Source organism: Protomyctophum bolini, assembly GCF_963924005.1.
Source record: "Protomyctophum bolini genome assembly, chromosome: 22".
Classification (NCBI taxonomy): Eukaryota; Metazoa; Chordata; class Actinopteri; order Myctophiformes; family Myctophidae; genus Protomyctophum; species Protomyctophum bolini.
In genome coordinates, this window is record NC_137883.1 from 13,506,620 (window position 1) to 13,531,221 (window position 24,602).

Here is a 24,602-nt window from a genome sequence, read left to right on the forward strand (position 1 = left end):
TACGATTTCCGCAGGGCCCATTAAAAATGCTAAAAATGTTTGCACTAATGGAACTTTTAAGGCATTCAAGAAACTAAAAGTGCTATTTCTTTATATGCATTATTTGCTGTATGTGATGGGAGGGAATCGTGGTGTTGTCGTATCAAATACCGCAAAACACCGGCAAAAACATTCATTGAATTGTTACTTGCCCTCAGCGACTGTCTGGGAGATTTCACTGTTTTATTTCAGATTATAAAGACTAATTAAAGGGTCTCTGGGGGAATACTGGTTATCCTCTTCTATAGACTAAGTATCAGGGTCCACTGTCCAAGCATTTTACTGGTGATTATTGTCTATTATTAACATGTAAGAGCAATAGGTGTGGGAATAAAGTGCTTTACATCATAGCATAACGGGAAGTTAAGTGTGCAACGTGACAGCAGTAAGTTAAGTGTGTAACCTGATGTTGGAAAGTTAAGTGTGTCACATAATGGTGTGTAAGTTACAGTAAGTGTGTGTGACCTGAAGGCCACTTGATAAAATACCTTGAATACCTTGAACCTGAAATGTGTACAGATTTGTATGGAGAGAAGCGATGGTGGACAAAGTGGACAGATCTAGACACTTGTTTGTGTAATGGCATAAACCTAAAGTATATTTATGACCCCGAAGGTGAACAGTTTAAATCCCCACATTGGGTATAACGACCTAGTTGGAGAGAATGAAAGAGTATTATTGCTAGTGGTAAAGTGGACACATGTACAAGTAAGATAGCTTTATGAGCAGGATTCATGGGCAGAATTGAGTCTGTTTACCAGTGGTGGAAAAAGTACTCGCGTGTTTTACTTTTACTAAAAATATCAATACTCTGCAATATAGAATTACTCTGTTGCAAGTTAAAGTCCGGAATTCAAAACATACTTGAGTAAAAGTACAAAAGTATTTGCATCAAAATCGTAAAGTTTTGAAATGTCAAAAAAAAGAAAAACATTTTAAATTCTATATAGGGCTGAAGTGGTTACTGTATGTTTTGTAATATCAAAATGTAATCAAAATCTACAAAATAAATAGATTAACTCAAGATTTTTTTTATAGTGGAATAAAAAGTAGAATATTTGCCTCTGAGATGTAGTAGAAGTAGAAGTAAGGTGTTTATTGACATTTAAAAATACTTTAGTAAATTAAAAGTACCTCAAAATTATACATAAGTACAGTACTTACGTAAATGTACTTTCCACCACTGCTGACACAAGGAGGCTTATTTTTGCCAAGATCCTCTTCAGCTCCACTAGAATGCAGCTCTTGTTGTCACATGAGATGAGATGTCATGAACTGGCTGCTGCTGGTCATGAACTTCCAACCCCTGTCGTTGGTCGGTATGAGAGCGTCTCTGCCATTAGCCGGGGACCTTGAGGTCTGGTTTCCCAGAGACAGATGATGCCTAGTAGCGTATTGGATACAAGACCATTATTTTCTTCCCCCCCCCTGAAGGAGCCCTCCAGACGAACCAACCAGAGAAGAAGGCCCTAATTTATGTCCCGTTTCTTACTGTGTCTGTGCGGTCACAGTCCTCATCTGTTTCACAGCGAGAGGAAGCCATTTTCCCCATCGTGCACGTGCGACTCGTTAGCTTACATGGCTATTAGCCACAGTAAATTCCTCTGGTTTTTATTTTTTTGTGCAGTACACATACCGACACATTTCCGACACAAATATCCATAACTGGAAAATGAAATGCGTACAGCGGCACGTGACGCGAGTCACTCCCCGGCCACACCACAAGGTAGTTGGAGAGGTACTAGAGTAAGTACTTCTACTAGAGTAAGTACTTCTACACTGGTCATCTCAAAGTCCTTGGAATACCTCAAGGCTGCTGCAGTGGCGATAGGGATGTCCCCTGTTGTCATTTTAAGCTCGATGATCACCCTAAGATTTACTGTGACCTGACCCTAAGGGGGGGATCACGGGACGCACAGAATTATTCCGGGTCGATCCCCCACCCAGCGTAGGGCGACTGCCAGAGGTCAGGGTGAGGGATGCAAATTTAGGGCCGGCGCTTCCATGCAGTCGGTACATGCTCTTTCTCCATTTAGCTAATGGATCGGCTGTCATGATGATTGCACTTTCAGGGTTAGAGGAAGAGTTATGGCCCTGTTGTCTTACTGCAAGCAGTGGGCATATTTTAGTCCTGGAAAGCAGTCGGAGGCGCATCATGCAGGCTTTTGTTCAAACTTGGACGGACGTTGCTTGCTTGCATCCGGGGGCGATGGCATGGCCCTGTTGGTTGTCGGAGACGATGTCATGTCAATGGAAGGCCACACCGTGTGTGTCCATCTCCATTGAATTGTCCTTGGGCAAGACATTTAACACTAAGGCCTCATTTAGACTGCAGTCGCATCCATTCAAATCTGATTTATATCTCCAATATGCAGCAGTGATTATTTCACATCAAAACTATAAATTTGGCGATGCCTCATTTCATACAGGCTTCATACAGGATGCATGTATTTGCCATGAATAATCAAACCTTGTTTGGGAACAAAATAAATACACAACAGCTTGCTTTATCGCGGCATAATATTCACATGCACTCATTACACAAACAGTTTAATGTGAATTAATCAAACGAAATAAACGCCCCCACTAGTGTGTAAGGACTGTAAGTCCTCCGGAAATGTAATATAACAACAAGAAAAACTTTAAATATATCAGAATTGATCATAATGGCTATGGATGCGCAGCTGAATTTGCTAAATGTGCGCACGCACACACACACACACACACACACACACACACACACACACTGCCCAAGTACAAAGTTCACCAAGAACGTTGGTGATTAAAGTTTCACAGGAAACCTTTCTTAAATTCAACCAAGTGGACCCTTATGGGTCCATTTTGGACCCCTCCAAATGATTTGGCGACCCCCAGGTTGAGAACCACCGCCATAGTAGATTATATTTCTACAGACTATGCATCTAGATGTATTTCATTCACTCTACATAAGACTCCATGTTTCATCCAATGCCACTGTATCCCCACTCTTGTTAGTAGTACACTTGACAAGAAGCCTCAACCAAGACAAAGTACGGGGGGGGGGGGGGGGTTCTGCATCTACATCTATAGCTCCATATAGGCTAGCCAACATCTGTGCCACATTCCTCTCCCATTGACACATGTGTTGCATGGCTGCTGTAAAGACTCACGCGGTAGCCTCCAGCTAACCCTGAATGCTGCGGATTAGCGATGCCACGCCGGGCCCAGGCACAATGCAACGTGTTGAGAGGAACTAACAGGCCGTGTGCTTTGGTTGTATGTGTAGCAGGTGTGCCGGAAACATTACCCACCACCAGCGTACGCACATGCACGCGCATACACACATTAAACACACACACACACACACACACACACGCAGGCCTAGCTCACATACATGCACCTCCAGGCATACCACCATACAGTATGTACATAGTCAGTCACGCCATTCGGCACGGTCGGGTGGAAACTGCGTAGGTTCACAAGAACCGGTACTTCTGAGGAAATCAAATGTAATGAAAAAACAGAAATTGAGTTGGTCACAATCTCTTGTTAATGCTTTTCATTGGTTAGATCATTGTTAGATCATCTTTTTTTAAACACAGACATAAGCACTTTCAAAATCTTCCGATCTGCCCGCTTGTGAGCTTATAGATAGGTTTTTTTTTGCAGGAGACTCGCTTACTACAAAGTAGCACATTGATTTACAAAAATATATACATTGAAATATGGAGATGCAAGTTTTTCTCCTGATGGCAAGGAAGGAAATACTCAGGCATGCTTGCACGTATATGCACACACGTAAAGCACATGCGTGTGTGTGTGTGTGTGTGTGTGTGTGCGCGCGAGCGCACAGCACAGACAATGTTTTTTCAAGGTGGCAGATGGATGGTTGTAGACGGGTATGGCCGTGGGCCTGCAAACAGCACGGTTATTAAGGGGGATAGTGGAAGGGAAGGGACAGATAAAAGGGAAGAAGAGAGAGAGACAGAAGGGCTGGTAGAGAGAGTAAACTTCCCGGGGGCCATTCATCAACGTTGGAACCGGTTTACCGCAGCGGAACTCCACCCAACGAGATAGCCACCAAACTTTATATTGTCTTCAATGGGATTCTAACTTTGTCCATGCACAGCTGGGTTCCCCTCCTCTACAAGATGTGGGGTTATTGTCCCCTGAAGAAGTCACTGTGTTTCCCTCGAAAGCATTGCAACGGTAGGCCTATATTTGTAAATGTCGCCGATAGGCTCTGATGCCTGACGGCAAATCTCTGGTCCGATTCCCGGGCCGGGGCCAGACCTTTGCTGCATGTCACTCCCCGATCTCCCCGTTTCTCTACACTTAAACTATCCATAAAGGCAAGAAAAGTACTTAAAAATAAATAAAAGAATCTCTGTAGGAATAAGTACGAAACATTTAACACTTAACCCCTATATCGACCACTGTCTGGTTGACAATTGGTAGTTCCTGGAGCTCATAAGCTCTCCCCTGTTTTCAATACATGGGCTCAGTTCAGTGGTAGATAGTTTGTGTTCTGTGCGGGAGACCTTGGTTTGAATCCCGGGAAGGACATTAATTTGAATGATTGCGCCTCTAAATCCAAGTTTATCTGTAAATCCAGGTTATACTGTGTGTGTGTGTGTGTGTGTGTGTGTGTGTGTGTGTGGTGCGTGCGCACCTGTATATTGTTTGTTTAGGTAGTAAGCCTGGTGATGTGGCTGTGTGTCAATACTTGCACATGGATGTTTGTAGAGGGGATTATGAAGGGCGAGAGAGGTAGGTGAAGAGAACAGAGAGGGAGGAAATTATAAAAATTTCCAGTGGGGTTCAGAGAGTTTTCTCACATACCTAACCTTCCCCTTTTCCTTCCTTGGACTTCTTCTGTGTCATTCGATGTCATATCATGTCGTTTGGTATGCAATTTTATCCCATAATTGAGTACCCAGTGGGAATGGAACCATTAAACCGTGTGATTTTTTTTTTAAGCTGAACTGAACAGGACCACACATTGTGTGCCCTTTTTTTCTCCCCATTGTTTTTTTCCTGGTGCTGGATACTGTGTTAATTTAACACAGAGAGGGAACACATGTGAGCACACGTTCCCGGTAGCCTGGCAGGCCAGTGGGTGTGGAGCGATAAAAATACGTGCATAGATTATTGAGTAGCAGGGGTTTGAAACATGATCGCCTGTGGTTCATCTGAGGGGTGAAACTTCTAATGATGATACCATTTTATTTTATTTTAAAGCACAATTATTTTCCAGACAAATTCTCTTACACAAATCCAATTATTTCTCTTTACATTTTCTTCTCTTACCCTCTCTTCAATACTGTCACAAATGTTTCTCTTACAACAATCGGTTTCTTCTCTTTTTTGAACGCGCCCCTCTGCGGTTTACATCATCGATTTACGTTTTGTGTGCCTAACACATTAATGCTAATGCTAAGGCTGGGACACTGTGGGAGGAGGGGGGGGTGTGGGTGGGTCCCATGGGTGGGGAGAGGGCACTGTGGTGCTGCTCGCTCCTTCACCAAGGCTCTAATCCGCCCAGGGCATTCTGCTCAGGGGAAGGTGTCCGTCTGGAGAGCCGTCCTGTCGGCACCTTGCAAGGGGCTCTGCCATGCTTCCCTCTACCGCCACCATCATCATCCCTCCTCCCTCTTCTCTGCCATGCCTCCGTCCTTCACGCCAAGCTCCCTTCCTTCTCCACAACATTCCACAGATAACGCGCTAGGTAGAGAGAGGAAAGGGGGCTGGATGGATGGCATGGGGGGGGGGGGTCTAGCACAGCAGAGCCCGAGCGAGTGGAGGTGGTTGGGTCGGGTAAAGCCCTGATAAGCGTATCTCCCTCGCTCAATGTGTGCCAGACACAACCCATTTGTTTCTCATCTGTTCTGCTGGATTTGGACCTGACAGGTTGTGGTGTCGTGCAATATGGACGACCGCTGGGAGAGAGAGGGGTGCGGGGAGAGGGAGAGAGGGAGGGAGAGAGAGACATACAGAGGGAGAGAGGCAAAGAGAGACAGACAGAGAGGCAAAGAGAGACAAATGAGGATAAAGTGAAGTATGTCATCACTTTTGACCCTCACATTCCCTAACGATCTGTTGATTGTACTCTGTAAACCCTCTATAATGGTGCTGTAAGTGATACGTTTGTATTAAAGGAAGTGTTAAATAGCTCTGTATCCCCCATAGTGATCATTGTGTTTGTTCAATAACAGAGCTCTCCCCATCTCTCCAGCTCTTTGGTAAACCGCATTTTCAGGGCAGCATACCAATTTTATCCAATCAGGAGAGACGACTCATAAACCGTACAGGATGAACAAGTGTAATTGGACGAGGTGACACAAATAAAGGAGCAGACAACTGGAACTGAAACCCAAGCTGATAGCCTGATATCTTTGTAATCTTTGTGGAATTCTCTCTCTCTCTCTCTCCCGACTGGATGGAATTTGTAACCTACCGGTACGATACAAAATGTATGTTCTGCACTAAAGAGTTGGAGAGACGGTTACAGAAGAACAAACTTCTATAGCAATGATTAATAGTTTTAGCCCAATATATCACATCCAGCTACTTTAATCTAAGTTGCGGGTCACATTTGTAAACTCTTTTGAGTTACAAATGGATAAATGAACAGTAAGTGGGCCCTCACTGTGGCTCCTTTTCCACTGGGGTTGAACCGGTTTAGTTCTTTTTATCTGCCTAATTTGAACCAGTTCAGATTGTTTCCACTGAAAATTAATTGGTCCAGGCACATTGCCAGGCCTGGAATCGAACCTGGGACAGCTGGGTGGGACTCCTTCCCCTAATTACAATGGTGCTTTAAACTGGTGGAAAACGCACGCCGGTTCGTGGCTGATTCTGTGAAAGCGCCAAGGTTCTAGAAGGATCTAGAAACGGGAACCAACGGAAAAGAGGCATTAATGCTCGCATTGCATGCAGAGGCAGTAATGCTTGATGGAGTTGTCCTAATGGGCAAAAGAGGTGGCTGAATAATGCATTTTATATTAACTGTACAATATGTGAAGACATTGAGGGCGGGATAATAAGCCTAGACCAAGGCAGAGTACTTTGAATAGTCTGGGGCAAGTTGGGAGGCAAACATGTAAAGCTCGATCCTAGCAAATGGACACCACGTCGACCCTATTCTGATTCTGGTAGTGGGATAGGAGCATCTGTTGAACAACTTGAATGAGTGACATAAGTGACAAACAGTTGTTCCATTTCTCTAAAATGCATAATGGCTATCATCCATTTTATCCCGTTTATTATTGCAGTATGTCGTAAAGTTGTCAACGCGATGCGATTATTCTACAGCTGAAATCTGATTCTGTTTAATTTCCTTGCCAAATAGAAGCAGATTTCCTTTTTAAAAGGGAGTAAATTATTTCTGCAGAATTCATTTCTCTTTTGCGTGCGTATCTGCACGTCTGTTGTTCACGTATCTCGGGAACCGTCTGAGCGACCGACTGCCGCTGGTAATAAAAAATGCACAGGGCACATATGACAAAATACTGAATTATACAAAGAAATGACTGACATTTCTTCTTTTTATAGGTACGCATTGTAGATAAGCTATTTCTGCTTGTTCATCTTTGAACATCTTTTCAACATGGAAACAATTATGACAATCATTTTGATTATCTCAAATTATTGCGATTAGAGGATTATGTAATAATTGTGACAACCCTAATGCCAACCATCAGAACCAGTGTTGTAATTAATATAATTAAATAACATAATATATTTTTAACCTCGTTCTCCCGGGGTCCTACATTCCTTCAGTTCCTCCTCTTTCCTTGCGGGCACATGTGCGGCCTCCTAACTCAGTCCATAGTGTCATGGCGACCTTTGGATAAACAGTGACGTGCAGTGCTCAGAAATCCACTCGGGGGCATTTAAAAACTCATTGAGTGTAATGTCATCCCATAGTGCACAGTTCACTGTCAACACCATCCACTTAGCATGGCCACAACGTTTCCTTGTAGTGCCCACACACGCGCACACAGACACACACACACACACACACAATGACACAAACATGTGCACGACGTACACAAACAGACACGTATAAAAACGGGAGGTGTAAATGTACAAGCAGACACAGTGGATGCATACACAAGAGACACATAACATGGATGTATACATATACATAACTATTTGCACCTGTGAAAACGGCACACACACACACACACACACACACACACACACACACAGGCCCCAAGGGCACCCACTGGTCCCAGATCATAGATTGTTTTGGAAATATTCACACCTGGATCTGTTACAGTCAGTCTTTGTTCTTTTCCTTCCTATACCTCTCGTCCCTCAAGCCTTGATTTATATGCTTTGGCAACCCGGGACGTTTCTCTCTCTCTCTTTCTTCCTTTCTTTCTTTCTTTCTTTCTTCTTTTGTTTCAGTTTTATTTCAGATCCTTATATTAAAAAGAGTTACTTTTGTCGTCGTGTGACAACGCTGCGCGTACGTCACACTGTTCAGCCCAAGCATAAATCAGGGTTAAGTGTCCTCATCCCGACCATCAGACTGCCGGAGTAGTGAATCATAGCTGTCGGGTGGAAAACCTTGCACGTCCAAAAAACTTTCATTTTTTATTATTTTTTAAAAGCTTGTAGATCAGCTTGCGGCGTGAGGCATTGTGCTTGCTAGAGCTGCCACTTCCACTGCTTTTGTGCGACACCCGGAAGCAGGGCATCGATTTACGGAATTGTGATACCAGGTTTCTGCCCGACAGCAAGGATGGCATCGCGGTGCGTGAGCTTGTAGATTTGAATGTTTTTGCCATCGTTCAAAGTAAACCACTTCCATTAAGGGTCACGTTGGGTGTAAGAAGCGTCTTGGCCCGTTTGCTCGCGAGGCTCGTAATTCTATGTTATTTTCAAAACTATTCCTAGTCCTATACAACTGTATGTTGTGTTTGGTTTCGAGGTGTTTACTCGTATATTCTCCAGAGGGGTCAGCCGAGGTAGGCCAAGGCTTGGGAGTAGAGGTATATATATGTATTATGTACGCAGAATTACTATTCCTACTTCCAGGCCCCTTCCCTAAACTTCATTCAGGTGTTACCGATGATACTAATGAAGGCTCTGCTCCATTCTGGTCAAACAGAGTCAGGATGATGCTATGTTGGCTCACTGGAAACACTCTGCTACACCAGTGGGTCTCAAAGTGTCTGAGTAGTTTCAAAATGGCCCTGTAAAGGTATGTAACTCTGAGAGTGTACAAATGAAACAAATTTGCTTCCATTCGTACACTCTCAGAGTTATGGGGGTACACTAAATGGGGGTGCAACAGAGCCATAATTAGTATAATCGGTAACACCTGTGAAGGAAGTAGGAAGAGTTATTTTCCATAATGGCTGCTGTGCAGTGTGCATATACCCTATTCCATTGTTTTGCTCAAGGACACGTTGGCAAACTGTGCTTGGAATGGAACACGCTCTGTCTTCCATTATTCTCCTGGCTGCTCCATTTCATTATTCTCCTGGCTGCTCTCGTCCACTTCCAGTGAGGCTGTAGTCCAGTGAGAAGTGCAGCGCTGACGTGAGGCCGCGAGGCAGAGTGGAGGTGTGAGAGTGGGATAGTGAGTGATTGAGAGCAGGCCTGTCTGACAGTGTATGTTGGAAGTTTCACATTTTGGCGAGGTGAGATGCACGCCGATTGATTCCGTTGAAAGAACTGTGCTAGTAGGCCTAGAGTGTGTGTGTGTGTGTGTGTGTGTGTGTGTGTGTCTCTGACTCTGACTCTGACTCTGACTCTGACTGTACTGCTTCTTCTCGGCACAGAAAGAAACAAAAGGATCAATGCGATGCATATTGTCCTTGTAGATCTGCTATTTGTTCAATTGGGTTTCTGTCGTCTCAAAACCACCTTTATCCGCTGTGAGCTTGTGGATCCTTTCACATGCAACTCAGTCATACGACAAGCTATCGGATCGGAGTCCCCCAGGGGTCCATTCTATAGGCCTCCTCCTTTTCCCCCCCTACACTAATCTTTGGCGGAAAGCATTGTGAACTTGTAGATCGGCTATTTCCGACAAAAATGTTCACCCTAGATTTAAGGACGCCATGTGTTCATATGGTTCAGAGCATCACGATACCCTTATGCCTTTGTGAGCGCATCCTGTGAACTGCACCGCTGTGTTAATGAGAAGCGCTGCCAGCCTGCAGGTATGTGTGCATATGTGAAACGTGCTCTCATCTCCGGTGTTTTATCCTCCCGGTAAAAAAAAAGAGAAAAAAAGAGGAAGCCGTCTCTAGTGAAAGTAGAGATCAGCTTATTTACTCCAAACAAGGGAAAATCCTATTCATAACGACTTGACATGGGATGAGAAGACAGACCCGGAAAGGCAAAGATTATCTCTCACATATTATATATATTTCTCACTACATACTGTCTGTAACACCGTCAAAAGGGAGAGAAACATTGCTTTTTCATCGTCTGCTTGCATCTCGCTTGCGTTTTGTTGTTTATCCACATTCTTTGCTGTCTCCTCTGCCAGTGTGGAAAAGCACCGCAAAGCAGATATGAATAAAAAAAACACTTTAATTGCCGAGTACAGTAAGCGCACAGGAATTTGTCTCGGTAACCATACACTGCAACTAATGTTACAATGCAGCACTGATACACATACGGTGCAAAGGGACATTAGGCGGGAAACTGAAGCCGGTGCAGTAGTGGAGGTGGAAATCTCATTCTTTAACCCATTCTGACCTGAGATCAGATTCATACGAGGTTTCCACTGGACACACACTGGTCTGATCAACCCATTCTGACCCGAGATCAGATTCTAAAAATGTCAGTCGTTCTTCGATTTTTCAAAAATAGCAGGACCTACAAGCTCATAGCGCGCCACTCGGTGGCGCGCTATGAGCTTGTAGATCTGCTGTTTTTCAATAGCTAAAGCATAACGTGATGCTGACACCAAAATGGGTTCCCGTTCAGAATGGGTTAAGTAAAAGTATCAATGCTGCAATGTACAGAAATACTCTGTTTAAGTAAAAGGAATTCAAAATGTACTTGAGTAGTAATGGCATCAAAATGTACTTTTAAAGTACCAAAAGTGGAAAGTATTCTTTATGCAGAATGTCCCGTTTCAAGTTTTCAAATGACATATCAAAAACCTTTTAGAAAATTCCATATCTACAATGTGTTGCGGCGTGACGCAATGTGTGCTCTTTTCAAATGTATATAGGGCTGAAGTGGTTAATGTATGTTTTGTAATGATAAAGAAAATCTACACAGTCACTAGTAAATAAAGTTTTCAAATAAATGTAGGCCTAGTGGAGTAAATAGTACAATATTTGGATCTGAGATGTAGTGGACTGGAAGTAAATGTACTTAGATACTTTAGTTTACACCACTGCCAGGGGTCTATCAGTCAGTCAGTCACTCTCTCTCTCTCTCTCTCTCTCTGTCTCTCTCTCTCTCTCGTTTGATACACATATATGCTCAACATTTATGCTGTTCGTTCGAATATAAAATATGTCACAGCTGTGCAAGCTTTTACACCCTGTAGACTTTATTGCAAGACGTTTTCCGACACTGATAAGACGTTTTGATGTGATGGAGTCACGAGATATATCTGTCGAAAAGGCCAGTGTTTCTTTCTCTTTTGGAAGGGCGGGTCGGAGAACTGTGCCAGATGTCTGGACTTGTACAGTTTTTAACATGGTTATTGCATTTTTTGCACCGTCGAAAGGTCTTGACCCTTTGTGATCTCTCCTTCACTATCTCTGACTCCCTTCTTTCTACATCACCACACACGCACGCATGCTGTTATTGAGTGATATTAAACCACTGTTTTTGTGTGTGCCGCGGACACATTTGTATGCGTCCCTTAATTCTTTGGTTCCTATACATTTTCTTTTTAATTATTATTATATATAATTTTCAAAAACACAGTTTGCCATTAATTTAAATCAAATTCAATGATTTTTTTGTTGTAATTTAGATATTTTTCCCCACCAGTATTAATTTAGTAAAATCAAAGAAATTAGAAAACAAATGTTAAGAAGTAGTGAAAATAGCAGATTTGCAACGCATTGTGCGCTTGTAGATCTGCTATTTTCACTAGTTTGGGTCCCGGGCAAACGTCTAACCTCTCTTCTGGGTCTTGGCCTGAAAAGTTTGGAAACCACTAAGTGGTTCTCAGCCTTTAGTAATTTCAAGACCCTGCATTTGACATCCATTAGATTTGATATATATATTTTTGGATCTCTGGGACCCGCAAGTGTCCGTTTGGTTCCTAACTATCAATGCTGTAGCCTGGGATCCCCTGGAACATATTGGAAGACCCCTGGGGGTCCCCGAACCCGACGTTGAAAATCAGTGGCCTAAACCCATTCTCCCTCCATTTGCACGCAGTAACATCAGACACAGTCAGTGTTCATTGTTTGTGCATATACACACACACACACACACACACACACACACACACACACACTCTTGCGTTTGTTACCCCATACCTCGGCCCCATTTTAATTCCCATGATTGAGCCTCAGAGAAGGAGTAGACTATTACCTTCAGGGACCAAAGAATCCAGCAAACTTTCTCTCTCTCTCTCTGTCTCTCTCTCAAGCACACACTTTACACATGCACACACACGCATGCGTGTGTGCGCAGACTGCGCACGCCCTCGCGCATACACACGCACGCACACCCCTACTGTATGCATGTGATGAATGGCTTTAGTATTAAAGGAAAGGAATGACAGAATGAAAAGGGGTGGGGGATGTCAACGGGGGTGAAATAACCTTAATGGTTTCAGCTAATGGCTGGCAGTGTCAAGTGTAATTCATGTTTCATCGCATGGCGGATGTTTAACAGTTCAAAAGGAAGTGTTGGTTTCACTATAGTACAGCCAGCACAATATTAGTTTTCAACGCAATAAAAACAATGTATGTTCCGTCAATTGCACACTAGGTGCCACACAACTACGAGTCACACAAATGTACCGTACCTCGTAACTTCTTTTGAAGTCTTGAACAACGGGGGTGTTGCATTTTTGTATTGTTCCGAAACATTGTGGTCCGTTGAAAACGACTCTTGAAGCGCATATAAAAAAATTAAACGGGGCACTACTGAGGAAATGCATAAAGAGAAAAATAAGGTTAAGGAAACGAAAGACAAAGACTCTGGCGTGTGAAACAGGAAGGAAGACAGAAATCACTGTCCAGCAGGTGAGAAAGGCCAGAGGGGTCATTTCCATCCTGTCTGTCTGTCTTTCTTGTGTGTCTCAGTCCTGCTTCACATCTGCTGCCCACTTGAAAAGAGACATGTTGTTCTTTCCAATTATCCCCGCCCGCCCGGCGCTACCACTGGTGGACCACTGTGTGAGTGTCCATTCCTTCAGTTTAATCCTGATTTATAGTCCTCTGCTGAAAGTATAGCTGATCTACAAGCTCACAAATCCACGATTTCTGTGTGTGAGACTGGCGCTCAACAAAGTGTAACTCAGGATGTACTGTTACACTGTCAGTGGTTCCCAAACCTTTCTGGTCGAGACCCAAAAGAGAGATTATTCATGGGATTTCTTACATTTGTTTGTTTGCTTGTTTTAACATTTATAAAAAAAACAACATACATATCAATGTAGGGAGGAAAAAGTTTTGTCTGTCTGTCTGTCTGTCTGTCTGTCTGTCTGTCTGTCTGTCTGTCTGTCTGTCTGTCTGTCTGTCTGTCTGTCTGTCTGTCTGTCTGTCTGTCTCATGGTCTGTCTGTCTGTCTCATGGTCTGTCTTTCTCACCACTCACTGTTACACTTGACTGCCTGCCTGCCTGAACAAAATGTTATTCATGTCTGATTTTATCAGCATAATATAGTCTTTGATTTAACACAAGTCATAACAACAAAATACCTGAAACTATTATTTGTTAGAAGATTTTTTTGCCGTGTCACGTCATCCAAATTCCAGACATCTAAACCATAATACAGCATTGAGCTTTGTACAACGAAAACTTTGCCTGGACTTGTTTAGGCGTGTGTACAGAAATGTGCATTAATTTCCCACAATAATTAACATAATTAACTTACCCACATTTTAACCCTACTGTTCCTGTTCTGGGCATGCCATAATAGGTGGAAATGTGGCAAAAAAATAGGTGAACATTCATCAAAAATAACTGAACATTTGCAACAAAAAAATAGCCAAATGTTTTGCGAAAATAGCCAATCTACAAGTGATTTATATCGGGCTTGCTTGTCAAAATCGCGAGGATTTGAATGAACGGCATTGTGCATAATTTAGATTATTGAATGGCGACCCCTCTATTTGTAGAAATGAAAGTTTATGAAGCTGTATAGGAGCATCAATGGCTCCCATAAGGTCCACCCCTACCCCTGCGCGGATACCCAAACTAGTGAAAATAGATCTACAAGCGACTACCTCTTAAACATTTGTTTTCTAATTTATGGAATTTCTTTGATTTGTATAGAAATCCTTTGCTTTTTGGGGGGGGGAATGTTATCTGGAAATGTTTTGAAATAATATTAATAATTCAAAACAGAATGTGAGGCACCCATACATGAATGTGTCCGCGACCCACAAATGGGTCCCGAGCCAGTGTTTGGGAGACAGTGCTCCACAGGCCAGCTCTAGTGTCACCTGACACCATCTGCATGCTAACAGGCCTGAGAGTCTCCTCAAAGCAACACACACACACACACACACACACAGGAGGGCCCTGCACCGCCTAGTGACAAGTGTGGAGGGACGAGAGCCAGCAGGCACCAGGAATGCAGCACACTCGCTGTGTGTGCGTGCATATGTGTGTTGTGTGTTGTACGTTTGTGCACACGTCAGATCCTGTTCACCGTGTGTGGTTGTGTATGTACTGTACTGTGTGTGTGTGTGTGTGTGTGTTGGAGCCTGACCGATGCCACAGTTTTGGGTCTGATTTAGGAGGGTCCGTCCTAGCCCGTCGATGATGTCTTCACCAATATGTTGTACGAAAAGAAAAGTGCTAAATCAATTCTAATACATAGTTTTTCCCACATCGGCTGCATATTTGCTGATGTTGATGTTTTCAAAAAAGGTCAAATAATGGTCCATATATCAGGAATAAACCGATATATCCATTGGTCGGGGGTGTGTGTGTGTGTGTGTGTGTGTGTGTGTGAGTGTGTGCGTGTGCCGTGTGGTGTCACTCACGAACCGGCCCTTAATCGTTGAGGGATTATGAGGATTTGAATATTTACCTCTCGGGAGAAGAGGTGACCTAATCGCTCTCCGCCAGTGTGACAGCGCTGTGTGGACCACAGGCCTTGTGTTGAGACTACTGCCTGATGCCTGCGGCGAGTCTGAGCTTGTCCCATCAGCTCCACGCTGAAATAACAACTCACCCCCCCCCCGCGCACGCACACACACACACACACACACACACACACACACACATGTGCATGCGTGCACACTATCCATCACATGTGTTCTATGACCTAGTGTCACTCACACCTTCAGCTAAACACACACACACACACACACACTGCTGGCCAGTAGATCCACCTGTGTGTGTGCAGGGCGGGTCTGTCGGCCGGGTCATATACCTGAGTGATCATCGCTCAGGTTGTCGGGGAGGTGCAGAAAAGCATTGTTTTCTCCAGTGTGCAGGGCAGGCTGGAGGTTAGTCCTGGGTTTAGGCTCAGCTCGGTGTCTTAATGACGGCAGATGGGTGGGTGGGTGTGTGCAACCCGCTGACCTGGAGGTGTGAAGCAAAGACCCCCTACTCCACAACCATGGCAGGTTAGAGGTGTGGGACTGTGACTTACTTCACTCACTGTCTTCACTCAGATAGTTTGTCTTTAACGTAGGTAGGGGGGGACCATATTACTCAAACTAGTAAGACGCTTAATCACAGGACCCTTTTGTCATCGTCCGATGACAAACATTGTGAAAATAGCCGCTCTGCAAGCTCACAACTCATTGCATGTTGCCGTGTTGTTGAGCTCGTATAGATTCTCCATTTTTCTTTGCTACTTTTGACATTTTGTTTGACATTTGGATAAATATGTAGGCATGTCTACTACCACAGTGGACACTGTAGTGAAAGTGAATGTTGAATGAGGACTCAGTCGGGACTGTTGGGACTCGGGACACCCGGCCTGAAGCCGGGACAATCCTGACTAAACCGAGACATCTGGTCACCATACTTTAACAACAATATAGAGACGTAGATGTCCAGTCTGGTCTGCTTCGAATTACTTTTGTGTAACCAGTAGGTGCAGTGCTGTAGCCTCGCCTTTTGTTCGACTGTGTGCCATAATTATTCCCTGTGCGACATGCACACGTATAGGCTATACGCCCACGCGATCAATGGATGAAATGATTAGCAGACAGCATACGCTATTTTTTTCCAAAACTTTGGCACGGCAGACTATGTATATAGCATATAACGGTAGACTACACGCCACTGCGTATGTGTGTCCTACCCGGCAACAGGGTTTAAATCTCTAGTAGTAGGGAGACCACCACCTCCATCTCACCACAGATGTACTCGTTATATCGTATTAACATCATGCATAATACATTGCATGAATAAAATATCATTTTTTTTTCATTAACCACATGAATCTTAGCATCCCAATTCTTGGGGCGTTATGCTTATCTACACACTCACAACGTGTCGTGTTGCGACACCTTTTGAGCTTGTAGATAATCTTTTGCCAAAGATATCTAGTGTAGAAAGAAAAAGGAGGGGCCTACTATAGACCCCTGGGAGACTCCAGTCAACTAAGTATATAGGGATTAAGTGATTAAAATAAATCCCAGATCGTAGCTTTAAGAAGCAACCATCTTAAAATCCCAGATCGTAGCTTTAAGAAGCAACCGTCTTAACAGAAGACAGACAAGAAGATAATGCTCCCAAACTCTAACCCTTTTCCATTTTCGAGTTACTTTCTAGCTTGAAAAAACATTTTTTTTGGACCGAGTGTGAAAGGCCAAGGAGATTTGGCCGACACGAACGGCACCGTTAAGTGAAATATGGAAATATGTCCTTGGGTCTCATCGTTGCGAGTCCAACGAGGATTGCTGCGATGCTGTGATTCTTGTGCAACGCTTAGCCGATGAAAAGCCCTCTGTCGATGTAATTGGCTGTTGTTTCCAGGATAAACACTATCTGAGGAGTGTTGAGCCCGTCAAGTGTCCGGAGTGTATACGTCTGCGTTTAGTTTAGCCGGCGCTGAGTGCAACGTGTGTACTGTTTTTAAAAGCGTAACGTGTTCGGCGCCAAGCGCGTTGACTGATGCTTGTTCCAAGTGATTTTAAACTCTGCCCCCCTTTCCCAAACTGTCCCTTTCACACACACACACACACACACACACATGCACACACACACACACACACACACACACACACACACACATGCACACACACACACACACACACACACACACACACACACACACACACACGCATGAACCATGTCTTTCAGTGGTGGTCGTTGACTCTGTGGTCCTCGGAACCCCTGTATAGTTAACCCTTTTCAGCTGCGGCACTTAGAACATGTCATGCCACACCTTGTGCCTCTGAGAGGAGGAGGAGGAGGAGAGGGCTGGGGGAAGGGGGTGGATTGTTGTGGGCACATACTTAAATGATAATCAGAGTGACGGCTTAGCGCTGGCCTAAAGGTGGGCTAAAATTAGCACCAGCCGTCCAGCAGCGTTTTTTTTCTTTGTGTAATTGTGTTCGGAACATTCGAATGCTTGCCGCGTTGCATATAGAGCACTGTGTAATGGGAAAGTTGGCCTTCACGTAATTCACACGAGACGTACGCACGGTGCATGAACAGTATGTACTCGTTTCATCGGTGAGCTCAGAGCAACAGGAACAGCCGTACTGCGGCAGCCAGTGTCTCTCTCTCAGGAAGAGGGTCATGTTTTTACTTTTTTAACGACCCAAAGCCCATATAATTTGTTGCCCGGGGTGTTCCCCAGGGGTCTATTCTAGTCCCTCTACCCCCCCCCCCTCCCCATACCAAATCTCTTCGATTAAAGATTGCTGATCCTAGAAGACCTTGGGCTGTGTTGTTATGACCTTATAGATCTGGTATTGTTGCAAATGTTTGTCTGTTATGATATACCCAGGAAAGGGATATGCTAGGGTTCATGTTGTTTTTTTCAAAGGGTCACTAAACTATACATTTGTTTTAGGCCTAACATTCCATTAGAAGTCATAACACTGAGCAGCCTTCTGCATCTGAAACGTTGTTGAGAAGTATTCTCCGGTGGGGATGTCACTTGGGTGAAATCTGTGAAAACTACACCTTTTTCTCCCACCCCATAATTTTATGACCAAGGTTCCCTATGGAGACACAAATAGTCAACGTTGTGTGTCCATAGGGAACCAACCACTGCTAGTTATCCAATTATTGGCTTAGGAATGCGACAATAACGAAACGAATATCCATGAATTCAAGTCTCGATGGTGTGAGTATTGGAGGATTGGATGGAAAGTGGTCAGGTGGGTGAGCCGCGAATGCAAAGTGAGCCCTGGTCCAGAGAAGGTGGTACATTTGTTTTTATGAAATGTATAATGAAAATTATGAAATGAAAATCTAAAAACATCCCCCAAAAAGCAAAATAAATATCTAATAATAAAAAAAACCTTCAAAACTCCCCAAAGTTATTTCATGAATAAATAAATCTAAGAAAAATCTAAGAAATTACATACATTTGAAGTAAAATGTAATGTTTAAGAAGTAGTGAAAATAAAATAGTCTATCTATTATTGTGAGTTTGTAGATCTGCCGTTTTCACTAGTTCTGGACAAACGTCTTAATTTCGTTTTTTGGGTCTTGAGCTAAAACGTTTGAGAACCACTGATCTAAACCGGCAGGACCGTGTAAGTAAGCAAGCAGCCCATTCATGGGAACCAACGCTTCCCGACTGAGGTGCCATGTAGCCCATTATAGCTCCGGAGTCTATCTCCTGTTTCTGTAGCGTGAGGCAGCTTCATGTACAAGTACAGTACACCCCCTGGAGTCTATCTCCTGTTTCTGTAGCGTGAGGCAGCTCGATGTACAGTACAGTACCCTGGACATGACACCGGTACATTACGTCACAGTGACTTACCCCCGATCCATCCCTTGATGCGGAGGAGTGCCAAGCAAGGGAGGCTTTAGGGTACCATTTTGTTTTATGGTCATTGGTATGACTATATGATCATTGGTAATATGACTCGGCCGGGGATTGAACCCACAACCTCCCTAGTCTCGGGGGGCGACCCACTCTTAACCGCAAGGCCACGGATGTGGTCAACGTACAAGAACATTAAAAAGGCAAAGTAACTCAAAGTGCTATTGGAAAAGCAATGATACAATCACCCCAGCACTGGCCGCTAGCCAGTCCATTATGCCGATGACACCATGTGACTTTGGCCCATATATTTTTACAACACCCCTCTAATGGTTATGGATGGAAATGATGGCACACATGATGATGGCACAGACACATAATGACCCCCTCCCCCCCCCAGCCTCCAGAACTGGGGGGGGGGGGGGGTAATGGCCGTCACATGGCATTTACGGGGCTTTTAGGATGGGAGGGTGAGGTCAGTAATGCATGGGGGGGAGGGGGGGGGGAGTCAGTGAAAGGATGAGGCGAACGAAAGGGAGGCGAGAGACGGGGCTAGGGTGTAAGAGGAGCAAGAGGAGAAGGGGTCAAAATGCCAGGTATGGATGGCCCCATCATGGCCCCCACACTGTAGGACGCTCAGCTTTGGATGCGAGCATTACAACCTTAATGGCAGAGGAGAGAGAGAGAGAGAGAGAGAGAGAGAGATGCATAACAGCAAAAAAAATCCTCTGGTAATTCATAAAGTGTCCTGTTTGGTCCCATTCTCACCACTCTGAGTTGAAATGAACACTGAGGATTTGACTGTGCAGACGGTGTATGACTTGAGAGATGTGTGGAAGGGTTAAGATGTTCTGCTCTGGGTCCACAGGGGGTACAGTAGATGACAGTGGTGGAAAGTAACTAAGTACATTTACTTGAGTATACTGTACAATTTTGAAGGTATATGTGCTGGACTATTTCCAATACTTTGAATCCCAATACTACTAAAAAAGTTTAGTTACTAGTTACTTGGTAGATTTTTATTATTACAAAACATACAGTACATTAACCACTTCAGAAATATATACATTTGAAAACTTGAAATGGGACATTCTGCATAATGAGTATAACTTTCTGCTTTTGTAACTTTAAATACATTTTGATGACAATACTTTTGTGCATTAATTCACACAAGACCTTTTTACTTGTAACGGAGTACTTCTATATTGAAGTATTGATACTGTTTGCTTGAGTAAAAAGTTAAAACATGCGAGTAGTGTTTCCACCACTCCCCAGGGGGTAGATGAGAGCGGTAGAATGCATGGCTGTCATTCACTAGTAGAGTGGGTATATTTATCCAGCCCACTGGGCCTCTAGCCCAACTGGTTTGGCCCACAGTGACTGACATTCATTCTAGAACTGTTTATTTCATTCCATTTCCCCCCCCTTTCTCTTACTCTCTCTTTCACCTCTTCGTCCTTTTCACTCCTCTTTCCCACTACATTTTCTTTATTTTCCTGTTTTGTTCCTGCCTTGCTTTATTTTTGTACACATCACACACAGATATTCACCTCCTGCCTTATAGTACAGTACTACTACTACTACTACTACAATATCCTACACAACTATACTACACTACAGTTAGTACAGTATATACCTGTGGTTTGGTCATAGTTTCAAACTCACTTTGGGAATACCACAGCTTGTCTACTGTAGCTAAGAACTAGGGATATGTTGACTTTTTTGCCGATATTATCAACCGATATCATCAAGTCAAAAGCCTACTTTCCCTAGTGGATAGACTCTGAGCCCCCCACCAAACGTATAAAATGCACTTTTTGGCCAAAAGAAAAAGGAAAATAAATCTTATCAATGGGATTTTGTAGAGGGCGCAGTGGAGTAAAATATATTTTCTTCTGGTGAAAAAATAAAATAATCTGTCCAAAAAGTGCATTTTATACGTGTGGTGGGAGCTCAGAGTGCGTCCACTAGGGAAAGTAGGCTTTTGCCGCCCCAAAACCATCTTATTGGTGAGTAGCGAAATCGGCAAGGAATCAAAGAAGTCGAGAGTGACATAGACTTAAAGGAAACGTCCTTAAGAAGGCTATGGACCAGAGCTATCGGACATCCTAATAACAGTGTCACTGCATTGACAGACAGACAGACAGACCTTAGTGATTGGCGCACTGCAGTCAGCATGGTAGCATTGAGAGACAGACAGACTGCAGTCAGGACAGCAGGGGATAGCATTGCCACTCCAATAACAATTACATGAAGTGTTGTGTTAAATGAGGTGGCACCGCGCGCGGTTCAGCGGACGAGTCTAATCAGTGCAGTCTGCTCCTCCGCTAAAACACTGATAATGACAGGCGGATTCACCTGCCAGACTATGATGCCCAGTTTAACCACACACACACGCACGCACAGCTGCACTGGAACGGGGACGCACACATACAGACCCAGCAGATGAAAAGCATTATGATGGCACTATGCCCAAGCTTTAGAGCGCGCACACACACACACACACACACACACACACACACACACACACAAACTTGTTTGTATAGCCTGTGAACGATCAGACCGGGGAAAAAAACGAAACAAACGCCAGAAAACCAAACTGACCCGTTACGGGTCCGTTTGGTTCCGTCCTCGGAGTTAGGTTAAAACCGAGGACTTTTTTTTTGTCTCATCCCCAACAGGGAAATTGTCAGAAGAAGAAGAGATACAGATCTGTCTCACGTCTCTGTCCGTTTGGCAGCATCTCGAGACAAAGAGACGTCTGCATGGTTTTATTCATTTTATTCTCCGGACGGGGATGGAAACCGGCCTGCTGTGAGGCCATCTATCAACAGAGGCTCTGTCTCTTCCTTTATAGCCCACTCCATCATCACACAGACACAGTAAATCCTTCCACAAACGGACGTGCAGGCAGCCTGGGTGACATGTGGTTCCTATCTACGCTCTTTCACACAAACTGGCCCAGATTCAGTCGAGTCAGGGCGAGGCTACTCGCTGCAGTGGCGGAGGTGTTGTAGGGCCTGCTGCGGGGACTTAGCTGACCTGTTGCATCGATTGTGAAGGGCTTTTAGAGCGAGCAAACGATAGTAGCTGGATCAGTGGGGTGGCCACTTTTGAGGTATAAGTATAGAATATTATAGGGACACTCAAATAATTATAGGGATTAGTCTGATAATGTGTATCAGTCTGGACAATATATCGGGAAGTATTTGCATTTTGTACCACATTGTTATTTTATTTCTAAATAGATTTTTTTTTCTGCACTTTTTTTATAAAGATTATCTTATTATCTTTTCCATTGAGTTAAGTTAAGTATTTATTTAAAGACCTTTTAAGCGTCGTACAAAGCCAACTCGAGTTGTGACAAATCAACAACAAACACAATATTTTGTACCAAACAAATAATTACAAAGAAGAAAAACAACAAAAAAAGTGTTGTAACCTGCCGTTTTGCTCTTCTTTCTACCGGTAATTCTTTGTTTGGCCCAAAAAATGTGTTTGTTATGATTTGTCACAACTCGAGTTGACTGTCTTTAAATAAATACTTTTTGAAATGTCTATGGGAAAAATGCATTGGGATTTTTTTCCTGGGCCTTTCGTCATGAAAGGGGGCGGGACTGCGACGCTCTATAGCTGTTCGCCAACATACCAGAATTTGCATCTGCCTTGAAAAGACCCTCCATATTCATGTGTATTTGCACAGAGTGAGGGCTCCGCCACTTGACTTCATCTGCCTCTAATCAGCTGCTACAGCACAATGTGAGAGCAGCTGGCATCTTGGCTAAAAAGGTCCATCCATGCTGTGTGTTTGGTTGCTTTGGTCTGGTAGGTCTTGGCACTTTGTACCGGACCAGATTTGACTTTTCTGCTCCTCCGGTCTTTTGTGTGCGTGCGTGTATGTATGTGTGCGTGTGTGCGCGTGCGCATGCATGTGTGCGTGTCTGTGTGTCATGATGAGTTGCAATTTGTATGACTTTCGGCTTGACTTGGTGACTTTTGGCTTGACGTTCGGTTCGGCTTGACATGTGCACAATTTTGGGAACGCCAAGAGCGCCTTGTAAGCGGGTGGATGGGTAATTTTCCAAATGGCCACGGTCAACTAAGTATATGCTAGGGTTTAAGTGCTTAAGTGGATAAGTTGTTGATACAATTCATTGAAGTGTGCTCCATTCAGAGAGCACCTAATAGGTCTACAACACATTATGCACTTCTATCTGCCACTGAAGGTGTGAATGAAGCTGCCTTGTGGCAGTAAGTGTACTGGAAATGAAGTGTACTGCCTTACTGTGGCAGTAAGTGTGCTGAAAATGTGTGAATGTGAAGTATTCACACATTTCGCTCCCCCTCGGGACAGCGACGATACTACGCGGTATCGTTAATTATTCTAATGCGCGTACTTCTCCCACCGCCGGTGTTTGCCGACCTGAGATAGTTGTGGGTGCACCGTGTGCACTGTGGCCGAGCTGATGGAAAGGCCTTTGACAGACATTCCATGTCAAGGGGGGAGGGGGTGGATATAGGGGTGTCGGGGGCGAGGAGAGGAGAGGGGCCCCGATGGGGGGTGGGGGTGATTGGGTGAGATTGAGTGGACCAGGTGGTGGTAGAGCTTGGCAGTGGCATGCAGGGCACTCGGAGGGCACTCTATGTTTAGCCCCTAACATGATGTTACATGTGCTGTTTGCTCTACTGCTGTTTGGGGAATGGGGAAGGGGACCGAATTGTCTCTCTGCTTTCAGTGGCGCCCCTCTCTCTCACCCCCCCCACTGCCCCCCCCCCCTCTCTTCCCCCAAATCCCTCAGTCACTCACAGCCGTTTGCAATCAGAACCAGACGCACGCATGCGTGCCGTGCACACACAACCACACGCACGCTCGTGCACACACATGCTCTCAGATTCATACAGTCATGCAGACACATAGACACCAGTTCATCCATGGTACTTATGGGACATCTAAGCCATGGATGTTCTATCTGTTCCCCCTCCTTTCATCTCTTTCTCGCCCTCTTTTCTTTACCCACATCTGTTTGTTTCAAAAGGTCTTTCTCTCACCATTTCCTTTTTTTTCTTCCAATTCCCCTCTTTCTGTTCTCAATCTCTCTCTCTCTCTCTCTCTCTCTCTCTGTCCCCCCCCCCCCCCCCCCTCGAGCACAACAAAAATCCCAGGCATGACTTTTGGCATGAATTTTACCATCTCCCCACAGAGCGCCTATTAGTCAACCACGTCAATTCCAGCTCACTTTGATGTGTGCGAGACCTCACTGGTGGAGAAGAGGTGGTCTGTGTGCTGCATGGTTCGAGGGGGGGAGGGTGTGGGTGGCTGCATGTGGATATATAATGTGTACACATGTTTAATGTTCGCGCGCGCATGTGCATGTGTGCGTGTGTGTGACTAGTCTTTCTGTAGAATGAGCGTGTGTCACTTTGTACTAGAGCCAAATATGTTTTGTTAAAGGCGTTTTTTTGTTGTGGCATATTTTATTTGTCAAGCTTGGGAGAGAAGA

At 44.3% G+C, this 24,602-nt stretch overlaps 1 protein-coding gene across 2 annotated transcripts in view; it reads left to right on the forward strand.

Moving 5' to 3' along the window:
* The window catches only part of LOC308310226 (ephrin-A5b-like), a 91,223-nt gene that overhangs the window by 35,815 nt on the left and 30,806 nt on the right, over window positions 1–24,602 (forward strand). The window lies entirely within an intron of this gene.